The 22,987-nt window shown below is 41.0% G+C and overlaps 1 long non-coding RNA gene across 5 annotated transcripts; it reads left to right on the top strand.

Annotated features, from left to right (window-relative positions):
- The first annotated feature begins 558 nt into the window (after positions 1-558).
- On the top strand, positions 559-21,825 carry LOC115341447. 5 transcript variants are annotated; one of them, XR_005932379.1, is made up of 4 exons: positions 559-8,805; positions 8,907-9,041; positions 15,946-16,138; positions 16,864-21,825. It is a non-coding gene; the product is annotated as an uncharacterized LOC115341447 (long non-coding RNA). The 5 variants fall into 5 exon arrangements; XR_005932382.1 differs by having other exon boundaries at positions 559-9,041; positions 16,864-19,449; positions 19,693-21,825; XR_005932380.1 differs by adding an exon at positions 13,054-13,187 and having other exon boundaries at positions 559-9,041.
- Positions 21,826-22,987: the final 1,162 nt, after the last annotated feature.

Here is a 22,987-nt window from a genome sequence, read left to right as displayed (position 1 = left end):
ATATTAGAAGTAGCACTTTAGTTCTCAAAAATTGTATGTATCGTGTGAAATCCATTAAAAAACTAAAAGGATAAAGTAAAGCGTAGACATTTCAGAGATAACTGTAAAAGTCCCTATTTATTACTGTGGTTGCATCCTCCAGAATAAAATGGTTGGGCCGAGGAGGCTGGCTGCTGACTTGTAAATCAAAGTTCTCAAAAATATGCTCCTGACACAGAGTTTCAAATCTATTTATTTGTTTAATTCTGGGCAGTCTTTATTTTTCACAGTTTGCATTGTAACTTGAATGCAGTTTGTTGCATTGCCTGTAATATGACCAGGGCATAGCACTTCTACTGCAGAATGTCAACAGAAATTTGACTGGGCTGTTCTATTTCTTGAATATTTGATTTTTAAATAGTTTAGTCTGTTCAACTGCGGGAGGTCTTCTTCGGGCAAAACCAGGAGCAGAGAAATTGGTTTAAAGTCGGGGCAGCAATGCCCAACTCAAGGCACCTTGCCAGCTACCTGGATTTTCTTTCCCCTTTAGCTGCTTAGACCTCAGGAGATCTTGGTGCTGACGAAGCCGAGCCGTGCTGAGCTGGCCCTTGGGTCCTGGCTCGTGGGAAACACGGTCTGTCCTTCCTCGGCTTTCTCGGATGTAGGCGCTGGGAGACCGCTGTACTTACGGGTTCCAGATTTAAGGCAGATGGACTGAACGAGGCTGCCAGGACACTTCACCTCGCCCCAGGCTTAATTCAAGCCTTCCTCCTCCCTTTCGCTTTCTCATGAGAGGCAGAGGTACACATACACGCGATGGGACCAGATGTCTACCACGGATACACGTAGATGATGTGCAATCCTCTTCTGCCATTGAAATAGCTATGGTTGGGGCCAGTGATATCAGAATTTAGGTGATTTTGCAAGGCTACAACAGTAGAAATTGATGCACTGAACGGATGTAGCCACTTACTCAGTGAACGGGAAACTGAGCCAAAATTTTGGAGGCTTTACTAGAGTGTAAATGTTAGACTTGGATACCTATGCTCCTGCAGACATACATGCCCTGTAGATTTCCGCACAGGGTAGAGTTATCTGAAATTAACTTTAAATACAATTGGTCAGCTATTGGAAGGAATCTGGCCTCAGTAAGAGGCAGCTCTGTCCATAGAAGTCATTGGCAAGGTGCTCTGCCTCCTCAAAACCATGTAGCTTCTACTGTTTGAAGTTGGTTGCTTAAAGCAAGCTCAATAGGACCTTGCCACTGGTGTTTTTCAAACTGTGACCCACAGCAAATACCTGGAACATGTTAAAACCCTGAGTGTTAACATGACAAAAGGTCACGGTTGTCCATAAAAAAAGGATAAAGAGTGGCCCAACCCACTGGGAATCTCTGCACCATTCAGCAACCTGTTGACATGCTTAAATTCCGCATGACTCTAACTCTTAAGAACATGTGTTTATATGAAAAACACATTAAAATGAAAACAAGTTTAATAAACAGTCAAATTTTTAATTGAGAAGCTCAGAAAGAAATACATACTTGCAAGAAGCAAGAATCTTCACAGATTTTTTGTTATATTTTTAAAACCAGCACCTCTATTCTGGGCATTCATGTTCTCTAATGGAGATCAGGCACATGTTCAAAGTGGTTTTACAGGTACATTTCCTTACATTCAATAGACACAATGGATTTTAAACAGTTTCATAGCAACGGATGGTTCGTGATGGCCATTAACCTAGATAAGCGAGTGTCAGTTTGGCGCATCCTTAATGGTCCATAATGGTCTGTGGGCAAAAAATTCTTTCTCTTCATCTGTTCCTAAGAGGGGTTTTTTGTTTTGTTGTTTGGTTTGTGGTTTTTTTTTTTTCCCTAGACTTTGTTTTACAGAGCAGGTTCATGTGAATTTTTGCATTCAGGAAAAAAAATTCATACCCAAGAGCTTTATGGTAAGAGCGTTTACCACAAAAAAAGATTTAAGTTTCTCTGGAATGTGGTAGCCGTAGTATATCCTAGCAGATAATCAAAACTTTTAAAAGTTGAATATATACCTTTACAGCAGCTAAACAGACATTCCTAAATAGTAGGGACTTTTAAATAACTGTTGGTATACCTCTTAGAATTCAGAAAGGCAGTTTCACGTTCTGTTTTTAATATTAAAATCCTTTATGCTGCTGGGACATGTTGTATCTCTTCTGCGAGACAAAATACTGCTAATGCCGTGGCAGAGGAGGAAATCACTGTGATACCTGACGGATGGAGCTGGCACAAATCCCTGGGAAGAGCAGAACCCAAGTGCTCCGGGAAGCGCAGAGCTGGGATGTAAGGATTAGTGCTGGGGTCCTCCGTCCCCCAGACCCCCGGGTGTCGCGGCACCGGAGCGACTGCGTCGGCAAGACGGTACACCTTGGAGGAGATTACACCACCTCTCCGAGTAGCATAAGTTCGGCTTAAGTACCTCACACCCTCACTCACATAGACCCTCGTGTCAGCAGGGTGGGTACCCCAGGGCTTGTGATTTACCTCCCCTAAACGTGCGCCTTCAATGATGTAGCGATGCAAGAAGTCATTTGCAGCGCATGCGTGGGCTTAATTCCATCCCCGAGAGGTACTCTACTAGGGTTTACTATATAGTAACGTAAAACCGTGTTTTAAAAATACCGCTTTAATATACTGTGAGGTGCTACATGATACCTTGGACTGATTATATGTGATGCATATTTCGATGAACCTTAATGAGACTTGCAAAAGTAAGAGGCAAATTTGAGAGAAAATTGGATTAAATGGCTTAATTCTCCATAGTTAAAGACTTTAAATTTTAATCAAGTCTTGAGTCTGGGACTAATAACTCTCAGACTGGATGTTTAAAATGACTAAAATTTAAAACCAAATAAGTATAATTTAATGTGCATTATCACCAATGTATTTGTGTAGTGGTAATTCCTAGAGGTACGAACATTAAAATGACAAATTTCAAAAGCCAGCATAGGCCTTTCCCAAAACTCGTGGTTGGATTTTGCTATGGTTTTGCCCAGCTGTACTGAGGGCGGTATCCTGCACTGCTGCAAACCCAGTTGCCCCAGTGCAAACTTCTGTAAGACACGCTTAGCGATCTGTATTGGTGCGGTTCTTGTTCCCAGTGGTGGGGCAATGCGATACCAATCCTGGTCTTGCTTCATGTGTAGAACAGTTTCTCTGTTATCTGCCTGAAATGCAATCTTTACAGAAAAAAAAATGTGAAAGAGGTGGTTTGGATTCCAGTCGGTTATTCCCTGTGCCTGTGGCCGCAATGCCTCCCTCTCAGGAGTATTCCGGAGTTTATAAATTTTATAAAGTTTGTGGATTTCAAAGTTTCCTTCAACTTGGGGTTGCTTTTCCACCTGGCTCCCACGGTTCTGGGGGACTTTGTGTTAGACTGAACAGATCATTTATGAGCGGTGGAACTGGTGAGTCCCAGACCCTTTCAGGGACTTTTTTAAGCTCCTTCTCACACAGGGTTTGTCTCACAGACTTTTCACATCGGGTATCTTCTCACACATAAGTTTGTCCGCTTGTCTGGGAATGCATGTGTGTGTGCGTGGCCATGCATGGCTGGGGTTAATTAATTTTTTCTCTCTTCTACTTACCGGTCACCATCCATACCTCTTCATACCACACAGCAGGTTTTGATAGCGGCCATCATGTACGTGAAAATGAGCTGGGCTGTTAAGAAGCCTGCCAGTACTAGACATTTTGTTGGTTGTCGTGAGGTAATGAGGGATTGTCTTGGCCTAGCAAAAGATATTTGTATTTGTTAATTGGAAAGAAGACGTAAAACTTTCTACAAGTTAATCTGTTGGATTTATATATCTATAGAGGATCATGAGAATGCTTCGGTGATAAACAGTAAGAAACTTTTAATAAGACATTTTTGAAGTTAGGCAGTTTTGACTACAATTTTAATAACCTTAGTGAAGCCATCATCATAATTCTAAAATAATTTAATAAGTTTGTTGTGACCTTAAGACATTACTAATATAGAATTATGTAAAAATAAATGAATTTATGTTTGACTAATGAAATAAGATATTCTGGAAGTGCTATGGAATATACAAGTATATAAGCTAAACAGTTCGAGTTTCGATATGCTTAAGAAATAATTCTTCAGAACTTTTCCCAAGATGACACCTTTACTTTCTGTGGATCAACTTGTCCTGTCAGGGTAAAGACGCTGTGTCTGTAACGGGGATAAGAAACCTCTAGCAGTGCCTTGCTTTCAGTCTACTTTTGGAGTTACTTTTAGTATTGCTAGTCACATATGAGACTAGCAAAGGTAGTAAGTATCCATTAACTTTCATCCAGTCTCAGCTGAATCTGGTGGTCAAGTGTCTTTAATATCACTAAGACTTCCACTGTTCTGCTAGATTTGGTTGAAATTGTCCAAGAGGTTGAAAAATTATTGGGGAAAGCAGGGTAATAGTTGAGTGAATGGATAATGAGCCTGCATAAACCTCATTTCCTTAGGACATTATACAAACCAGTGAACAGTCTGCTCGATGGGGGCATCTTCAATATTTAGCAGTATAGATGTTTTGTTTCAGTTGTTAATCTTACTGCCAGTTTGTGGAGAAAAAATACAGTTTGCTTAACAGAAAAAATACTAATCAGTCTTCATCGTGCTTGGCTTTTTCTTTGGAAAACATGTAAGAGTTAAACTGAATATATTCTAGCTTGAGTTAGCTGTAGTTAGCATTTCTGATCAGAACATCCAGTTCTTTCTTCTCTCTTTCCTTTGGAAATTATGTTTTTATTTCAACAGTACTTTCTACCAGCAGGCAAAGCTGCTGTTACACTCTACCCAGCTGTGAAATCAATATGATTTTCATTACAAAGATAACAGAAACTCTCTTAGAAAGACTGTGAATTGCCAAAGGTCAAATAACAGTCAGTGGCAGAGCTTAGAATTTAGATGTCCTAATTAAAAAATCTCGTGGTATAAATATATTAATGAAATGCACCCTGAGAAATGTTTGCATTTAAGATGGCAACAATTTTAAACTATTACATTGTTTCTTTAATTACTGTAGTTCATGTAAGTCACATCAAAATGTGATGAATTCTTTCTCTGGTTTATGACTGTTTCTTATAAAATAGGTATTATCTCTTCTTTCTTTTTTTTAATTCACAATTATTTAAGCGTGATTAGATTAGAAAGTGTAACAGTCACAGAAGAGAGAACATATCTAGTAAGATTTCTGTCATATTGGACTCTAAAAATTACACATAAACCGAATGAATGGGTGCATCAGTTATTTCTGTGATGTATGACTTCATTAACAACAAGAGGAAGTGCACAGTCAAACTGAAAGCAGCACTTGAGTCTTTCAGCCAGAGCAGCCAGTTCTATTTAAATTAAAATCAGCATTGTAAAATAAATGTTATTACTCTTCCTAAGATCATCCTTGATCTCTTCTTATTAAACCTTAATTTTTCCAGCAGTTAAGTTACATCTGCCTTATTATGGATGAAAATAACAGGAAATCAATTATTTTGTTACTTGTATTTGTTTGAGATCCCTCTCTCCTCTCTCTCTGTTTTTATTTAAATTCTGTCTTTTCCACCCCGCATGCTAAAACAGTAAACTCAGATTGCCAAATACCGTGGGTTTTAATAGAAAAAGTTCTTCACCTTACAGCTGAAGGGTTTTTACGTTATTGTGCTCCCTCTGCTGGATAGTGCCTATTAATTTTTTATTCCCTGAGCTGTACTAATACCCGTGTTCTATAAACAAGCAATCACACTGCCTTCCTGAAAGAGGTACAAAAAGTGGGAATGCCTCATTTTGGTCTCAGATGATGTGGAAGGTGACAGTTGTAGGCTAGGGAAAATCCTGTTGTCTGGCAGCTCAGAGCAATTGAAAGCCTTTGGTGGACATTTGAGGAACAATTATTTACTACCTCTTGAACAAAACCAGATGGACATTAAATAACCTTCTTTCATTTGTATAACTTAGAGAGGATGATGTTGATTCTCATCCTCTAGTAAGTACAACAGTATCCTCAGATGTCCCTGTAATGTTATTAACACCTCAGTCTTAGCGGTGTGGTTCTCATAACTTGCTTCATCCTTTGTTGAACCTTACAGGGTCGCTGCGTTTGCTCAGCGGAGAAAGCAAAACGTGCTCTCGTGCTCAGCGCGAGCCCCGCGGCAAGGCAGGCGATGGCTCGGTCCTTTCCCGTCTCCACCGCGGCGAGGCGAAAAGGAGGAAGAGCAATCCTCCAGTTTTGTTTCTACAAGTGACCTTGGTCTTCACGGCCTTTGACTTCATGGGGTGTTTTTTTGGGCTTGCTCTTCTGCTCGACCTTTCTCCCACTGCTGTCACATGGTAAACCTGGCTTCCTCCTGCTTTCCTTCCTTCCTTCCTTCCTTCCTTCCTTCCTTCCTTCCTTCCTTCCTTCCCGGGGGGATGTGGCTGGGGTGGGCACTGAGCAGCCCCCTGAGTCCCACCGCCTCCCCTCTCTGCTTTCTGCTTTGGCCGACCCAGTCGGTCCTATGGAAAGGCGATGGAAACTCAACATCCACTTCAGCTGCAGGTGATTTGCCCATCTGAGCTGCTTCTTCCCAGATCTTGTGCCATGGTTTTGCCAGGGAAGCTGGATACCTTTGCAGTTTCCTTCAAATTTAATGTGATGTTATAAATGCCGCTGCGTATTAATAACATTGAACTGGGAGTTATTTTTCAACTTGGCTTGGCTGCACTTACAGATTAGCTCTCCCATATTTCAATATAGATCAGACTGGTAGCATATTCCTGAAAAGAAATGAAAAATTACCAATTGTTGGGAGCAATAACTTACTTTTTAAAAACGGTAACTGTTTGACTCCTGGTTTAACTCGGAGACTCATTTTGGGGAAAGTCATTATGGACAAATTCTGGTTAAGAATTTTTTTCTGAGGTTAGTTTTAAATTTCAATTTTTGGATATATAAAATAATATGCAAAGTCTTTGATTCTCCCAGACAGTCCTACAGTGAAGTAATCAGCATAATTATCTCTGTGACTCTCTCTAATAAACAAAAACTACTTCCATGTGCATGTACACTTTCTTTTACAAACAAGTTGCTTTTTTGAACCATTTCTAAAAGAACAAACTGGGCAAAAGAATAAATTTCCAGTTCCTAACGCCTTCAATTCTTCCTGCTCAGAAGAAAAGGCAGATGTTTAATACCTTTTGCTTTTGCTAAAATAATAAAAGCTTGCAGTGTCGAACAAATATTCTTCCTTAATTTAGCGAGGCCTTAACAAAATCAGCATCGCTCTTTGCAGGATGGCTTGTCCTGGGGTGAATCGCCTCCGTTGAACCAAGTCAGGGTGGTGAGGGTTCTGCTGATGGTGGGACTGGGCTGGGGTGGCTGGGAAGGACTTCTGCAGAAGGGACCCTCTGTGGAGGAGCTTCTAGGATCGGGTTGAAAATCATTTGCCTCCGATGCCTATTGAGTTATAGCAACTGAAACACTTGACAGTGCTTGTCTCAGCAAAAGCACACACCATATGCTTTGGGAACATTCCCAAGCAGAATATTATCCTCCTAGCACCCCGGTGAGCTCATTAATACTCCCGTTATCCCATTCAGTGGGACTAATCCAGCAGCCCCTCAAGTCAGTGAGGAGATTCAAGTTGTCTTTAGGATGCTTTGAATAAAACCTTCGATGAAGTTCACATAATTTAAGTCACACCGGTGGAATTATTTTCTAAAGTTATAAATGTTAGCTTATTTGCCAGTTTCTTTATTCCAAGCTACCTGTTTTCCTCCATCTTATGAAGAGCAGTGATGTGAAATGGAAAAAGGAATATGTTTTTATAGCAGGATTTGAATTTGTGTACATTACTGTTGTTTTCCTAAGTTTTTCCGGAGAAGGACTGGAATAAGCTTGCATCAGCATTCCATATAATACTAATTCAAATGCAAATTTATATGTTGATCAAATGCAAATTTATATGTTCTCCAAATATGTGATCTGTTCATGGGAAGAACTGTGGAAATTTTACAGTTGATGTGGATAAAGAAAGCGCCAGTTTAAGCTATTGTAGTTCTCAGTCAATTCCGGTCATTCTTTATTGCTTTCTGGTCACACAACAAATTTAATAGAAAAATAATCTTTTGCAAAATAACTTATTATATGTAAAAGGAGAAGAATTGGGCTTTGCCAAAAAGAAACCCCCCTCAGATCCCAATATTTTTCCAGACTGTATTTCTTTATATGCTGGAAATTTTTCTTTTCACTCCCATTCATTTTAACAGCAGATTTTAATTTTTCTTTTGGAAAGAAAAAAAGAAAAAGAATAGGATATGTGGGGAGTGAGGAAGAATGAAGCTACAAACTAAACAGACAAAAGATACTATTTCAAATAAGTATATTTATGGTAGTGGGAGGGAAACTTAGATCAAACAAGAAGAAAAGACTGGAGAGGATCTACTCCAGATTCCACTGATGTGGTAACAGCTGTTATTACAGTATCCAGCTTTTTGAATTAAATATTGATAGAAATAAATGAATAAAAGACTGAGTAAACTGAAATGTGTGTTCTTCCTTCCTAAAGCTTTTTTTCAGCATCTGGAGTACAAGAATCAACACCCTTTTATACAATTAATAGTATTAAATAACGGCATCAGCTGACAGGAAATAAGAAAGTTCCTATGGCAACTAAAAATAAGCACAGGAGGAAAAATGCATCAAATGCTGTCAGCAGACAGCATAAAAGGCGGTTGTATGTAGATAATAGAACAAGAGCATACACAGAAATCCTACTTGTAAACATATGCGTTTCGATAGCTGTTACTGGTAGTATGTTTGTTTTGTTGGGTTTTTTTCCCCCAAAATGGGAGCATGATACCTTGGTTACAGCATCTACTTATCAGATATCTCAAATTGTTTTGCTGAGATAGGCTCCTGGTTTACGGCCTGTGAAACACTGGGACAGGGCACTTCAGGAGAGCAGACGTATCCCCTCGGATTTGTACACTGTTTAGAAAGCCTTTGGGTGCTTCAAATCTTGTGCACGTCTGCTGCTTTCTCTCAAGGTTAGTCTTTGGTCCCTGCATACAAAATGTTTGAGAAAAGTTTTCTATAGAAGCAGAAGTGCTAAATGCCTGGTGGAAATGTGACTTGTGGAAGAAATGGGGCTGTACGCATCACGTAGACACTACTTACACGTGCCACTCTGTTCGTTTAAAGTTATGCTGAGCTTGAGAAGGTGTAGATGATAAAAATCCGTGGTGGAGGGAAACCTGAGCGTGCAGCTGCTTCGCTGGCTGAGGCTACAGCTGGGCCACGTGCGAGCTGCTCCTTTCATCTCAGCGGGAGAACTAGTTTTGAAGACAATTTAACTCTTGAAATTCCTGGGTTATCTGCTTTTCCTACCTATCTGATCTTCCTTCCTTCGCTTCTCTCATAAAAAGCAAAGCCAACTCCCCCTCCCTCCCTCGCCAGACCCGTGCAGGGCAGAGCGAGCTGCACCCTTTCCCCTTCGCTTGCCATGCTCTCAAGTTGTTGTTGCTCCCACAGACCCATCCGGGCTCCCCCTTCTGATACAGAGATGTTGCTGGTTTTGTAGTAAAACTTCTGCTGAGCAATGCTGCATCTCCTCCACGCAGGACGCTTTGCCGGCCGGGGCTCGGTGGGGAGACAAACCCACTGTCAGCGTCTTGGTCAGCTCAGGAAACTTGGTTTCTGAGCGGGAGAACATTCAGCCCTGCAGATAGCAACGGGATTGCATTTCTCCCTTGTTCATTCTACCCTGTTAAGTGATAAAAATGAGTTTATTAAGGTCAACTCTGACATTACGAGGCCGTGTGGGAGAATGCCAAAGCAGGACCAAAAGCAAGGGCTGGGAGAAATGTGGTCAGACTGCCCTGATGCCAGTAGAGGCTTTTATCTTCACTCAGGACTTTTGTAATTTCTGATTTTTTTTTTTATGTGCCTGTGCTGAGTGGTGACCCAAATTTTGAATTCACCACTCCCATTGTAAAAGGCAACTCCATTGTTCCAAGGACAACTGCATTTTCAGTCTTAATATTACACAACCGAAAGGACCTCCTGGGGCAAGAAGCCCACTCTTCAGCTATGGGGGGCAACTATATCACATGGTTGCTTCCATAAAATTAATTTGGATGTGTTCCTCTCTATATATGTATATTTATACATCCTTCCCACTCCTGTTGTGCCATGCTTATATGATAGTGTATCACAGGCATAACCCATCATTATGTGACTCAGGCTGCAAGTCAACACATGTAACCACAGGCATGTGGAGTATGAATAGATATCAGCCACTGATACTATTCTAGCTTACTCTGGAGTTTGGGTATGGACAGGCTGTTGTGAACAATACCCTGCCCCTGTGTGGACTACACTTGCACTGCCTGCAAGTAACCACATGCACAACTCCAGAGAAATTTAGGAACTGATCATTAGGTAGTCCACAGCAAAACATCAGAAACTAGGTGATAGAGTCACTCAAAAGGAACCACTTTCTCAAACTGGCTGACAAGAACAAGCGTAAACATGTTGTGTTTTGCTCTGACATAATTAGCACAGCAAAGAAATTAGCTGTCTCCTGGTTGAGTAAGGGTGTATACTACACATCAGTACTCCAGCAAACAAAATGCTTCTGAAATTATCTGAACCAGGATGTCACTGTAAAGGGAAATTGCACATTATATTGTAACAGAAATTCAGGGGATGGCAGCTGAGTGTTGGCAATTACCTCCGGATCCGTAACAAACTCATTCTCATTCGTGTCTCGGCTACCGGAGCAGAGCAGCCTGCATCCGCGGGAGCTGCGGGTCTTGCATCAGGGAACGTTCGGCCTCTGAGCCGCGAGTTCCCGGTCGCGGTGTCGGGCAGGTACAGCCGGAGCAGGAGGCAAAGCGGATGACACAACGCGTTCTGTCCTTCCCTCCTGTCCGTGAGTTCCCCGGGCTCTTCAACAGCTGGACGAACTTACTGACCGCTTCCCCGCTGCTGTGACAGAGCTGGGTAATTACAGTGATTACAATTATTAGATTACTGTGCAGTTTTTCCTACTCTGCTTCTGAAACACTACAGCTCACCCCACCTTTTATTCATGGCAGATGGTAGATTTGCAGACTGTATGAATGGGTGCTGCAGGAGTAATCCTCTTTTTTTTTTTCCCCCCACCGCTAAGATATATTCTTCACCTTGTGTGAACTAGCAGGGCAGTAAAATAGACAGCACATCTACTTTGTGTGAGTCAGACTTGACATTTAATTTACCCTCTCATATTCAATAACTCCCTGATAATTGAGTTGAAAATTACAACAAACAACAACAAGCAAACAGAGCATGAGTGACCTCATAATTTTTGCTCCTTGGGTGAACAGATATTCTTGATTTGCTGAAGAAACTTAAGACAAGTATTAAGAAAGAAATAGAAGAAACTAAGTATATAATTTGAATCTTTGTACTAAACAAGCTCTAAAGAAGACATTGGGATTAAAAAGTTTAGGTTGGGTTTTGTTTTGTTTTTTCAAATACATTTTTAAAAGTAAAAAATGTCAATGTAACTCTTAAAAAATGAGATTAGTTGTAACACAGAATGAACTAAGGCATTGTACCTGACACCTGGAAGACCTGTACTAAAGCCTGCTTTTAGTGACTCAGAACATGTCTGCTGAAATGCTGACTGCTCAAAATGCCAAAATTTATGGAGGTTTAAATTTAAAAAATAACTGCAAAGCACAAAAACCAGTTCTCATTTGAAAAATGTGCTTCAAACAATGCAAATGCTCAAAGAATTTCAGAAGTCTTGTCTGTGGAAGGGATAAATGAAAGGTCACTCTTCTCTCCTGTGACATTTGTCATCTTCTGCTCTGATAAAGTCCAGCTCTACTGAACGTGGTGAACTTTTTGACAAAAGTATTGGGCTCACCTATGCTGATGCAAAAATTTCTCCTGTAGCAACAGCGACAACTTTTTCGGCAAGTGCGACTCACTCAGATTAGTTGATCCAACACTGGCCGCCGGGTAGACCCAGAAGCTGAGAGGGAGCCCGTGTTGGATCATCGCTATTTCAGCAAAGTCAGTTGTTGAAACTGTATGTCTGGTGTAGGATAGAGGAGGCAGAGGCACTTACACAGGGTCTGAAGCTCAGGTAACTCCTGCTGATCAAGTAACTAAATGAACTCCTAAAAGAAAAACACTTTTCAGCTGGAGTGAAGAAGTGAAATTGGGAAAAAAGAAAGAGAAAATGGGAATGCCTTTGCAATATTAATGTGTAGTGTAATGGATTTTTCCTTTATAGAGCATCTAGTGTTCTACTAGGAACTTTATGCTAACAGATGTCTCATTTAGTGGATCACTTGCAGATTATGGTCGACAATTCTCTTTGCTTTACTGATCAATAGTTCAATGAATGTGTATACAATAAAGTTACATTGGTTGTTTGTGGATAGTATACTTGGTATAAAAGAAATTACAGTGACTTTGTAAGCACTCAGAACAAAAACTTCAGAAATGGAATTTGACAGTGTACATACGGCATGTCAATCTACTTCTGTATGGGAGATCTCTCAGAAACTGAAGGAAACTCTGAAATCGGTGGGTCAAATGCTCTGTTGGCATAGCTGTCCTATTCTGTCGGAAAGAACTTTTCTCATTAAAAACAAACGTAAAATCTCGCATGAAGCTGTTTCTCAGCTAATTTAGAGCAGGCTCTTTCATGTGCTTATTCTTAAGGGATGCAAAACAGTCTTGGCTACTATTGAAATGAAAGATGAAATTGGTTAGTACCTTGAAGGACTGGGCCACCAGTAATCAAGGCTGATTGCACATTCTTGGGACCTCAGGCAGTGCAGTAATGCCGTCTGCTCAGTCACCTGCTATACTTAATAAATATAGCCGTCTCACTGGAAACTCATTGCATATGTTTAACCTGAAAATGATCAGAAATATTTTATTGTATTAGTAAATTAAAAATTTTAATTCATTGCACCTTTAAAATTGAGAGTACATTCCTTTCCACTTTGAGTGCATAGTTTTTTTTCCTTGTTCAGTACTTTTCTGTTTCTTCAGCAAGTGTAATTTGGAAGAGGAAGAGAAATACATGACTGATGCATTGAAATCAATCATGATAGCAAATTTAATATCCAAAAGTTCTTCAGATGTTCTGGAAAAAAATCTAAGTGACGACAAAATGTAGTGCGATGGTTAGTACTCATTTGCTATGTCAAAGTCAGAAATATGCTGTAGCTTAATTTTCCTCATGATTATAAATGGCTCTTAACTTTACTGGCAAGTCCAAACTATACCACAGCTTTTGAGATAACCAGGTTATCTTGCACATGCAGCTTAAAACGCATGTGGCAGAAGGGTATATGACATGCATAAGTCACTGTCCAGAGCCCAGTGCAGCGCATAAATATCATTCGGGTAGCACAGAACATATTTATAATTTTATGCTAATGTATGATAAGGAAATTTTTCAAAAAAGTCTAGCAGGAGTGTTTGAAATCTTATTGTAAGTCACAGGCTTAATTTATTAAGCATGGGCTCCAAATCCCTGTTCCAAGTTCAGGCCCTTCAAGGCTCGGCACGCAGGGATGCCTAGTTCCCGGGAATCTCCTGATCACAAAGGGCACGCGACAGAGGGGAAGCTGCCAGAAACCTCCTTTTTGCTGAAGGCCGTGGTGGTAAGAAGGATGAAAACCTTCGGGGCTTTTATCCACGATCTATTGCTGATGGTTTGAGTTGAGGAACGGTTTGAGTTGAGTTGGCTCCAAGGGTGCCAGATTGCCCAGTGAGAGGCATGAACTGGAGGATTGGCGCTAGGAAGCCTTCAGCAGAGCAGTCCGGTCCCTCGGGTGGGACGGGACCCTTGGGCTACCCCCGCACCGCTAAACAAAGCGAGACCGGAGAGGCTCCTCAGCCCTTTGGCCACCAGCCCACCTCAGCCCTACGCAGCCCTCGGTCCCGCGTCTCTTCCAGATGCACGGTGGCGTCCCCGTGACCCTAGTTCACATTTGTGAGGTGGAATCGATGCCGTTGTGGTGGTGCGAAGCTGAAGGTACGCCTCGCGTTCCCCGGACCACGGCGCGGGGCAGGCGGGGATGGCCGGGGGGGCACGGTCTGCTGGGACAGCGGTGGGGATGGTGTCGGGTGGAGGCAGGGCTGGGGGACATTGGAAAAAATTAAACAGCATGGATGATGTCCAGCCTGGTACCTCGGCCCTCTTATTTACCAGGCGAGAGACTCTAAACCAAAGTGACTGCCTCAGGTAAAGATTTAGCCTGACCTTTTGTCAGCTGTGTTCATGGAAAACCTGCTGTTAAAGAGGACTGCTTTGTAAAATTGCACGAAAGAGGGATTTTTACTGTTTGTCATTGGATTGTATTTCAGTGCTAAATCACATCAACCCCAGAAGGATGTCAGGAAAAAATGGAAAAACGTGTCTCTGCTCTCATCCCAAGCTTTTTTTACATTTCTTTACGTTAAAGCTTTGACTTCTGTAGTTTTGAGGTTGATCTTGTTCTCGTCTCTTCTAGGTTTCAAGAATATATTGTTAGGTACTAAATCAGGTCTCGGCGTTGCTTGTATTATGTTTACATATTGTAAAATCATATGGTCTAAATGATGCTCCTAGGAAAGCATATCAGCACTTAAAGCCATAAGTTTATGATTTTCAGTTTAGCCATCCTGCATTTCATTATTATTTGCATGTGTTAACATTATGTATTAAAAAAAATGTTAAAAGGACACAAAGCTTTGAAAACCAAGCAGTAAAACATAATTCTGTTTTTTTTCTGGCTTTAATCTGTACATTTTTAACTAGCTTCCTTTGGGTTTGTGCATTATGATCAGTCTTTAATTAAGAGAACACATACTACTTTTTTGTCCTTGCTGATGGACCTCTTCTGCTGAAACTCTTTAAAGTCGGACACCTGGCATGGAAACATGCTTCATATAGATGGCCCATTAATGAACCCAGTATTTGATTTTATCCTTGTGTTCGTGAGCATCCAATGCCTTATTCATTTCACATTGTGCAAACCTGCTGTAATGCAGAATTATTTGTTTCCTTATGACCATTTCTTTCATGTTCATCATTAGTGTACCCAGCTGTTTCGCAAGCAGTAATGAACTTACTGCCATACTCCTTTGCTGCAGCGAAGAGTATTATTAGTCCCATTTTTCAGACAACAAGCTGAAGTGGAGGAATATAACTAATAACTTTAACTACAGATTTTGGACACTGAGTAAGAAAACAACAGGCAACTATTCCTTAGACTTTATTAGTTCACAGAACGGCCTTCCCCGATGTCAGGTGTGGGTGTGAGAGCCCAGGACGAATGCAGCCCCAGGACACACGCAGGCTCCCGCTCGAGCCGGGCGCGCAGCTGAGGGGCCATCCGTGGCTACGGAAGGATGGCTTTGGGGGCGATGCCTTTGCCACGTTAGCCTGGTAAAAGGGCTTGAAAGGAGACCGATGCCTTTCCCTTTGCGACCGCAGCCACCTTGTGTAACCTCCACCTTGGCTTCGTGTCTGGCTCTTGGGCCAGCGCATCGGGGAAGGGGAATTGCAGGGAAAGTCCTGTCTTAGCCTCCTTTATCCCAGGGTCAGAAAGAAAACGGGCTTAGCATGGGCAGAATCCTTGGAAATACTATTTATCAACTGCTACTAAGCATATGCAATCAGATACTTTCTCAATTATTTATAACTTGGCTACGTTTGAGCATTATACCGCTCCGCACGCATAGATGCACAACAAAAGGCTTATCCATCACACAAAGACTATTCAATGCCAAATTTCACTTCCTTGCCTCAAGTCATCACGCTGCCAGAAATTATTGACAAAACTGTTGTAGTAATCACTGGTAAATAGTATGATTGGCAAATAATATATTTTCTGCTGATTTTATTATTGGAAACAACTGGACAATTTATGCTGACACTCTTTTGGAAAACAGACATGGAAAATTTCAGCCCCAACAGTTAAATTCTGGAAGAGTTTTGAACGACTGAAATGAAGGGTTTCTAATGGGAAGAGTTTGGCAGCATTAACTACAAAGAGCCTTAGCCATTCAGTCTGCAAGTGCTTTTCTCAAATCGTGAGTTGCAAATCACCTCTACCCCTAATTCTCCCCAGAGTCGCAGTCCCTGGTCAGATACCCGGGAATTTATTTTTTTTTTATATGGGACATGGGGGTAAAGAGGTTGCGTAGCTCTGATCTATACTATTTGTATGAAGACCACACTGCTAAAAGCATATGTGGAAGAATATGAGGATAAAATAAAAAGTAGAAATGAGTTTTACGTGCAATGTACACAAAGCATGTAATGAAATTTTTCAGTTTATTCATCTCTCTGGAATGAGTAGGAATAGTGTTATCTGTTATTTGAATAGCTGATAACTTCCAGTTGTAGAATCAGTGCAAGGTATTTACAGTTTTGTTTTGTTTCATTTTGTTTTATTTTTAGTTATGTGAATTTGATGTGAGAAAGATGCAGACTGTAATATCATATTAACATGAGTCCTGTCCACAAATAAAAAAATCAGTATGTACGTGCTAGGGCAAATAAGTTCTAGAGAGACAGTACAGGGGGAGTATTGTATGATTATGGTACAAATGCTGTTTCTTTGACGTTGCTGAAAGAAATCCCACGTGCAAAAATGCCATAACTTATTTTATAAGCTTATAATTCTGGTTGCGTGTGCTTAAAAAAAAAGCCAAAGGGCCTCATCTTTGAAGTGTTTCTTCAGCTTCAGGTAAAGACAATACTTTGTAGAATCTGTGCAGGAACTCTTTTAACAGCATGGAGTTAAAATGTGCTTATTTTTACATCTTTGGGAATTGTCAGTCATTTTGTACCTGTTTATTTCACAGTCAGATTCCAATTACAACCTGCTGCTAGGAAACCTGGCCATAAAAGTTGGAAAATACAGCATGGAAGACATTATTATATACTGAGGTATCATCAGAATGGTTGGTGTGTATATTTGGGAGGGGGTGAGGGAGTGCAGCAGCAAGGAGGTCTTTTTCATTTCATTTGCTAGGCATGACCCAGTGAACTTCTTATGACTGGGAAGATTATGCCAGCACATTGCAGAAAACAGATTTTCACTATAAGCACATTCACTCCCCGACTGGATGTGTCAGGGGGAAATAAAAAAAGCCAGATAGTTACAATTGATAATACAGAATTGATTGGACATGACAAAACTATAAGAGTTTACCAATGTGGTGGTAAAATTATTAAGATTTAAGATTTGAGAGGTCCGGCTAAGAAGTTTATCCTAACTAAAAGAACAGTCCTTTCGACTAGGAGCTAGCAGCGTGTGTTTGTTCCCCCCTCCCCACCGCTGATCGAAGGCAATACGGGGTGTTTGTCATCGTACAGGCTCCACCAAGGGCCACCCCTCCATGTCCTCACCTTCTTTACTGTGTGAGTCCCTCCTAGAGCTGTGGCAGCTAGCAAGCTGCTGAAGGAGTCCGTCCCCACTGGGGATGGATACCCGGCTTTTTTACCATCAAAATGATTGGTTTTCCTCACCTCTTTCTTTTTTTTTTTCTATTTTTTTCTTTTTTCCTGCGATCACTTGGCAGAGCACAGGGGAGCAGAGAGGGCGATGCTGTCCAAATGTTCTCTCCCTGTGATCATGGTTAATAAAGCTCCCGTCTGACCTGTCCTAAATTGTACCTGTGTTATTACACACTTGGATTCCTCAGATCTCCAACACCAACCTGGAACCCCCAAATTAGATGGTAACAAGGTTCTTATGATAGGATAACAAGAAAGTCACTTGCATATTAAAAGAAAAATATCTTTTTTTTTCCCCTCCCCTTTTTCTCCTCAGTTTTAAGCCTTTTAGAGGTCTTTGCACTGTATTTCAGTAATCTTTATCTTCAAGAATTCAAGCAGCTTTTTTAGCCCAAAGGAACAACTTTTTAAGATACCTATTTTTCTTAGCAAGACCACATCCACTCCGAACAGAAACATATTACTTGAAATTTATAATGTAATATTGTGTCTCTGAGTCATCATAATGAATCCACATTAGTTTATTATCACTTATGTTCAGCCCCAACACATTATCTAAATGACATTGGGTAGTTTGTATGTCTGAACACTGGAGTCTTACAAATGGTAGCTGCTACTCTGATTTAGAACTTGGATGGGCAAAATGGTCTTTATAATGAGTATTTGTTTATTAAAAGTGATAAAATCTTAGGCAAGGCATTAAAGCAAGATTGGGACAATAGAAACACATGCTGAAAGATTGTGGGAAACAAATATATTTCGCTTTGTGTTGGAGCACCCGCGACCGTGCTGAACGACATCTGCCTGGATGCGAGTTTCCTTGCTAACACCACATCCACGCCGGCCAACGGAGACCAAAGGTCCTGGAGATCTGCCCCAGCTTTTGGAAGACCGAGGAGTGTCCACCCGTTCTGCTTGTCCCGCTGCCTTCCCAAAACCCGAGGGCCTGGAGGAGGCCCAGCTCCACCATCTGCGGCTTCTACAGGAGACGCGCGTTCCCTCGGAGTGAATGGTTGTCTTCTTTTTACAGTGGTCTACCCCGCGGCTTCTGTTGTCATGTCCTGCGTTGCTTAAGGTAATAATTGCTGCTGCTGCTGGACTAGTGCTGTTGTGACTATACATGTACCTGTAACTACATAACGTCATCTACTCAGACAACGTGGAACTGGGTATACTTCAGATTTGTAGATATTATCACATACGATTAAAAGATTTTTAATCTCAAGGTACAACCCATAAACATCAGAGTTTATTTTCATGCTTACCAATGTAAAAAAAACATCCTTTTTTCTTTAAATTGGAAGTCTCAATTTAAAATGAAGACACTTGTCTTTCTTTAAAAATAGTATTTACATTCATGGCAATGACAGCATGTTCTAAGGCTTAAATTTACCCTGATTAGTCTCAGATGTTCATGAGTTCAAAAGGGCTTTTTTCCAATGGGAAAAATACCTTCTGTGTCACTATGGCCAACCTGAGTTAAATAATTTTGTCCAATATTATGTATCACATTGTATAAATCTCCACAATGGATCAAGAGGGGTTTTAAATTTTTATTTATTTTTTTATTTATTTTGGAGCTTTTTCAGTTTCTGTGGTATGGAAGAAGCTTTTCTGAATTAATTCCAGTGGAATTTTTAGTTGTGAGATGCAAACATAATGATTGTCTTCGTTTGTGTTACTTCAGCTAAAGCTGAGAGACTGAGTTAAAAAAGCAGAAAAAAGCTTCTGTCTTCCGGTTTACAAACAAAACCCCAAAAAGACAACAAAAACATCAGCTGAATCTGAAAATTAAAGAATATCTGGACGTATTTACAAAGATATTCTTGCATGTATGGCTGCTTTCCAGAAGTGCCTCGGCATCTTACTGGCGCCGTTTTCGACAGAGACGAAGCAGCTGGCCTCCTGCAGTATTTCTGAAATCCCAGAAGGTAATGATCTGCTTTATTAGGCACCAAATACCTTTGGAAATCAGGCCCACGATGACCAGAAGCAATCTGTCAGTTCGCTAACTACAATTAATATTTCTTTTGTATAATAAACCACTTTTAAATACAAAGTGTAGTTTAAAAACTTAATTTTTTCCCTCTGTGTAAACAGCAGGTAAAAGGTCATTTATTTCACCTGCAGAAACAATTTTAACCAGCTCTTTTTGTACATTCTTAAAATTTTAGTTCTCACTTTCATCTGAATACTGCTCATAAAAAATTCAAGACAAAAATTGGCACCAGAAAATGCGCCCGTCACTATGATCTGACGTAAATATATATGTATAACTAATCATCTCAATAAAGGTATGTGGGACAGATGAAAAAAACGTGACCAGATATTCTAAAAATACCAAGTTTAGCATAACTATAGCAGAAGTTGCCAATCAATGAAAATTAAACTTTACTCAGGGAGTAACCAAGAGGTCCACTGCGATGGTGCCCGTAGGTCGAGCTGGTGGGATGAAGTCCTGCTGGTCGTTTGCAGTGATGCTGGGTGCTTCCCTGACCTGCAGGCAGGGTGGAAGACGGTCCCCTCGCCTACAGAGGGGTGACGGCTCTTCAGGGAAGGGCAACGGGCAGCCCAGGGCGTGATCTTCGGGGAGGGAGCGATGCCGACAGCGGCAGCGTTGGAAAACCTCGTCAGGACGAAGGTGGGACCCGAGAGGGATGATTTCGCGGCACGGGTCACGTATCACTGTTGCAGGGAAAACTTCCTCCAAGAGAAAAAGAAGAGACGTGCAAACGCTTACAGGGATGGAAAGCAGCACAAACCTGCTGGTGGTTAATGCAGGGCGGTCGCCCGCCAAATCCCTGTCTCTCGTCACCTCCTCCCTCCTGCCAGCGTCCTGGTGCTGCTCCCAGCGCCATCCCAGTGCCTCCTCCCAGTCCTCGCCCGAGGCTTGCTGAAACCACTGGAAATATTCCTGCCAACTTCAAGAGCCTTTTCCTTCCCCACGTACGTATCCAAGGGCTGTAGCCTCTGAATCTGTAATTTCATCTATTATCCTGCATCTTTTTTTTAAAGGGATGGGGTGGAAGAGACCCCATATCCTGCATGAAAGCCCAAAGCGCTGTAAAGAATTATTCTCTTCGCCAGATCATGCCCTGATTTCACTCAGTCTTAAAATCAGCCTTTCTCACACTTCTCTTGCGGCTTCGCTACATTCTGGAAAAAAAGATGACTTGCTTCCCTGATATAGCAGAGGCTGTTTATCCCAAAAATGTTTTACACAAAATGTTTCCATTCATGTAACACAATTTGTACACACAGAGGCTGTAGTATACACAGGCGTGTTGAATATCGGGCCAATTTTCAATTTTTAGCTTCAAAAGGGACTTTCTTGCCAGTAAATCACATGGGATTTTTTTCAATACTTTATTCTTAGTGACATCTTTGGGGGGGGGCACGGAAAGGTAAAAATCAAGAAACATTTGCTATTTATACAAATACTCCATGCTTATTGCTCATAAGGAGCAATTTAAAATGACAAATCACTATTCTATAAATCAGATATAGACAGACAACTTACTGGACTCCTTCCAAGATACACTGAGACATGCACCAAAATATCAGAGTGTAATTACTTTCATTATGTATTCCAATTAATCTGAAAACAACTGAGACTGTAAAGTTCGCATCCTGCTAATTTTTACTGACATAAACTCCAAAATTATTTATAGAATTGGTTGTCCTCTGTTTACTTGATTAAAATATGGACTAATCAGGCATTGCTTTTCTAGAAATAGTTTTTCAGTATGGTAATTTGCCATCTGAAATTTTCTTTATTTAGCCAAAACACAAATGCATATTTTAATTCATGGCAATATTTTAAACTTACTTCTGTTTTAGAACCAATGACTTAACTAAAAAAATTCCTAAACTGAAAGACCATTTTTTAATGTGTATCTGAAAAGTAGAGTCTCTTGTGTGAACCCATGTTCTACTTCTGATATTCCCGAGGCGTTTTGTTGTTTGACCACAGCCCTTTTCCAATAAGCATAAGCAATTATTTTAAGTTGAAAATTATTTTGATAATGAACTCATCTTCACCTTTGACATCATTGCTTCAGTGGGGGAAAGGATATACGGCAGTTGTGGGCATATAACCATTTCCGACTCTGTATTGTCAATAATTTAGACGTTCTTCTTTGTCTTTCGAAAGCAATGGTTTATCTGTATTATTTGTTTCAAAAAGTGCTTCCTTCTTGCTTTAAAATGGAGATTCATTTTTGCATATCTGGAATTCTCCATAACGGGAAAAGAAATTGAATGAATCTTAAAATGTTGTAAGACATTAAAAACATTAGCTAATTGAATACTACTGTGTAGCACATTTTAATAAAAAACCTTTAGCTCTCATAAAGGATTGGGAAGTTAAAGGAAAAAGCTAATATTCACAGCAGAGGCAGCAAGTTAAAGAATGGGGCATTCCTGCCCTGATGGCTGCCGGGGATGAATGTGATGCCGCCGTTCAGATCAGACCAAGTACTCTTTTCGACCTTTGGGGCAGTTTGGCGGGTGCGGACTTGCATGGAGGTTGAACGTGGTGTGCCGGCTCGTGATGGCCCTGCTTTGGTCGGTTGGTTCTTCTTGGACAAGTACTACCTGCCCCGAGAAGACCCCTGAAGACAAGGACGTCCTGCGCAGCAGGGCCCAGAGCTCTTCTACGGAGAGAGGAAGGGTATTGCTTTTGCCTGCTCCCAATCCCACAGCTTCCCAAACACTGAATTAATTATGTTTGTAATCCTCTCTTCCTCTATCAGTTTAAGTCTTCTCTTCTGACCTCGTTCCTCCCTCTTGGCCCCTTCTTCATTGGCACCATGCTCCGTTCAGGGCTTAATTACTCCACCGCACTTTGTGTTCCCTAGTTTGAAGCCACTGCTTTTTGTTTTGTCATTTTCTAGTAATGCGAATAATCCCCTTCCTTTGAAGGTATTTATATTCTGTGATCTTGTCTCCCCTGAGCTTTCTCTTTGGCAGACTGTAGAAACTGAGTTTCTTCTGTCTAACCTAACTCACTAGATACCTTTTAATGTTATTTTCTCTGTGTGTGTCTTCTGTAGTTTCACGGCACTTCCAAGCTGTGGGGAGCAGAGTGGACCCAAAACGAGGTCCCAGCATGCTTACCTATATAAAGCACTCTGTAACCCATATGACCTTTACAAAATAACAGTGTACAATCACTCATCCCTCCTGAACTTTTTCTCCAACTCTTAACGTGAAGGAAAGTATCAAGGAAAAGGGATATCCATTAACCTATCAACAATTTGTCGATTTAAAATCTGTGCCCAGCCTAAAACCCATAAGGCTATGATTCACCATGCAAAGCAGTACTGAAACTGGATTACAGCTGAGAGTCCTTTTGGCTGAGCCTTATCTAAACTGCACTGGCCGAATACATTGATTCTAATGAAGTTATTCATGGCTTGCATTGACTGACTTAAAGCCTTTGTCTTTCATACGTAAATTTATTCTTCC

The sequence above is a fragment of the Aquila chrysaetos genome, chromosome 5 (assembly GCF_900496995.4).
Source record: "Aquila chrysaetos chrysaetos chromosome 5, bAquChr1.4, whole genome shotgun sequence".
NCBI classification, from domain to species: Eukaryota; Metazoa; Chordata; class Aves; order Accipitriformes; family Accipitridae; genus Aquila; species Aquila chrysaetos.
The sequence above is the reverse complement of the archived record's forward strand: the minus strand, read 5'-3'. Positions and strand labels throughout refer to the sequence as shown.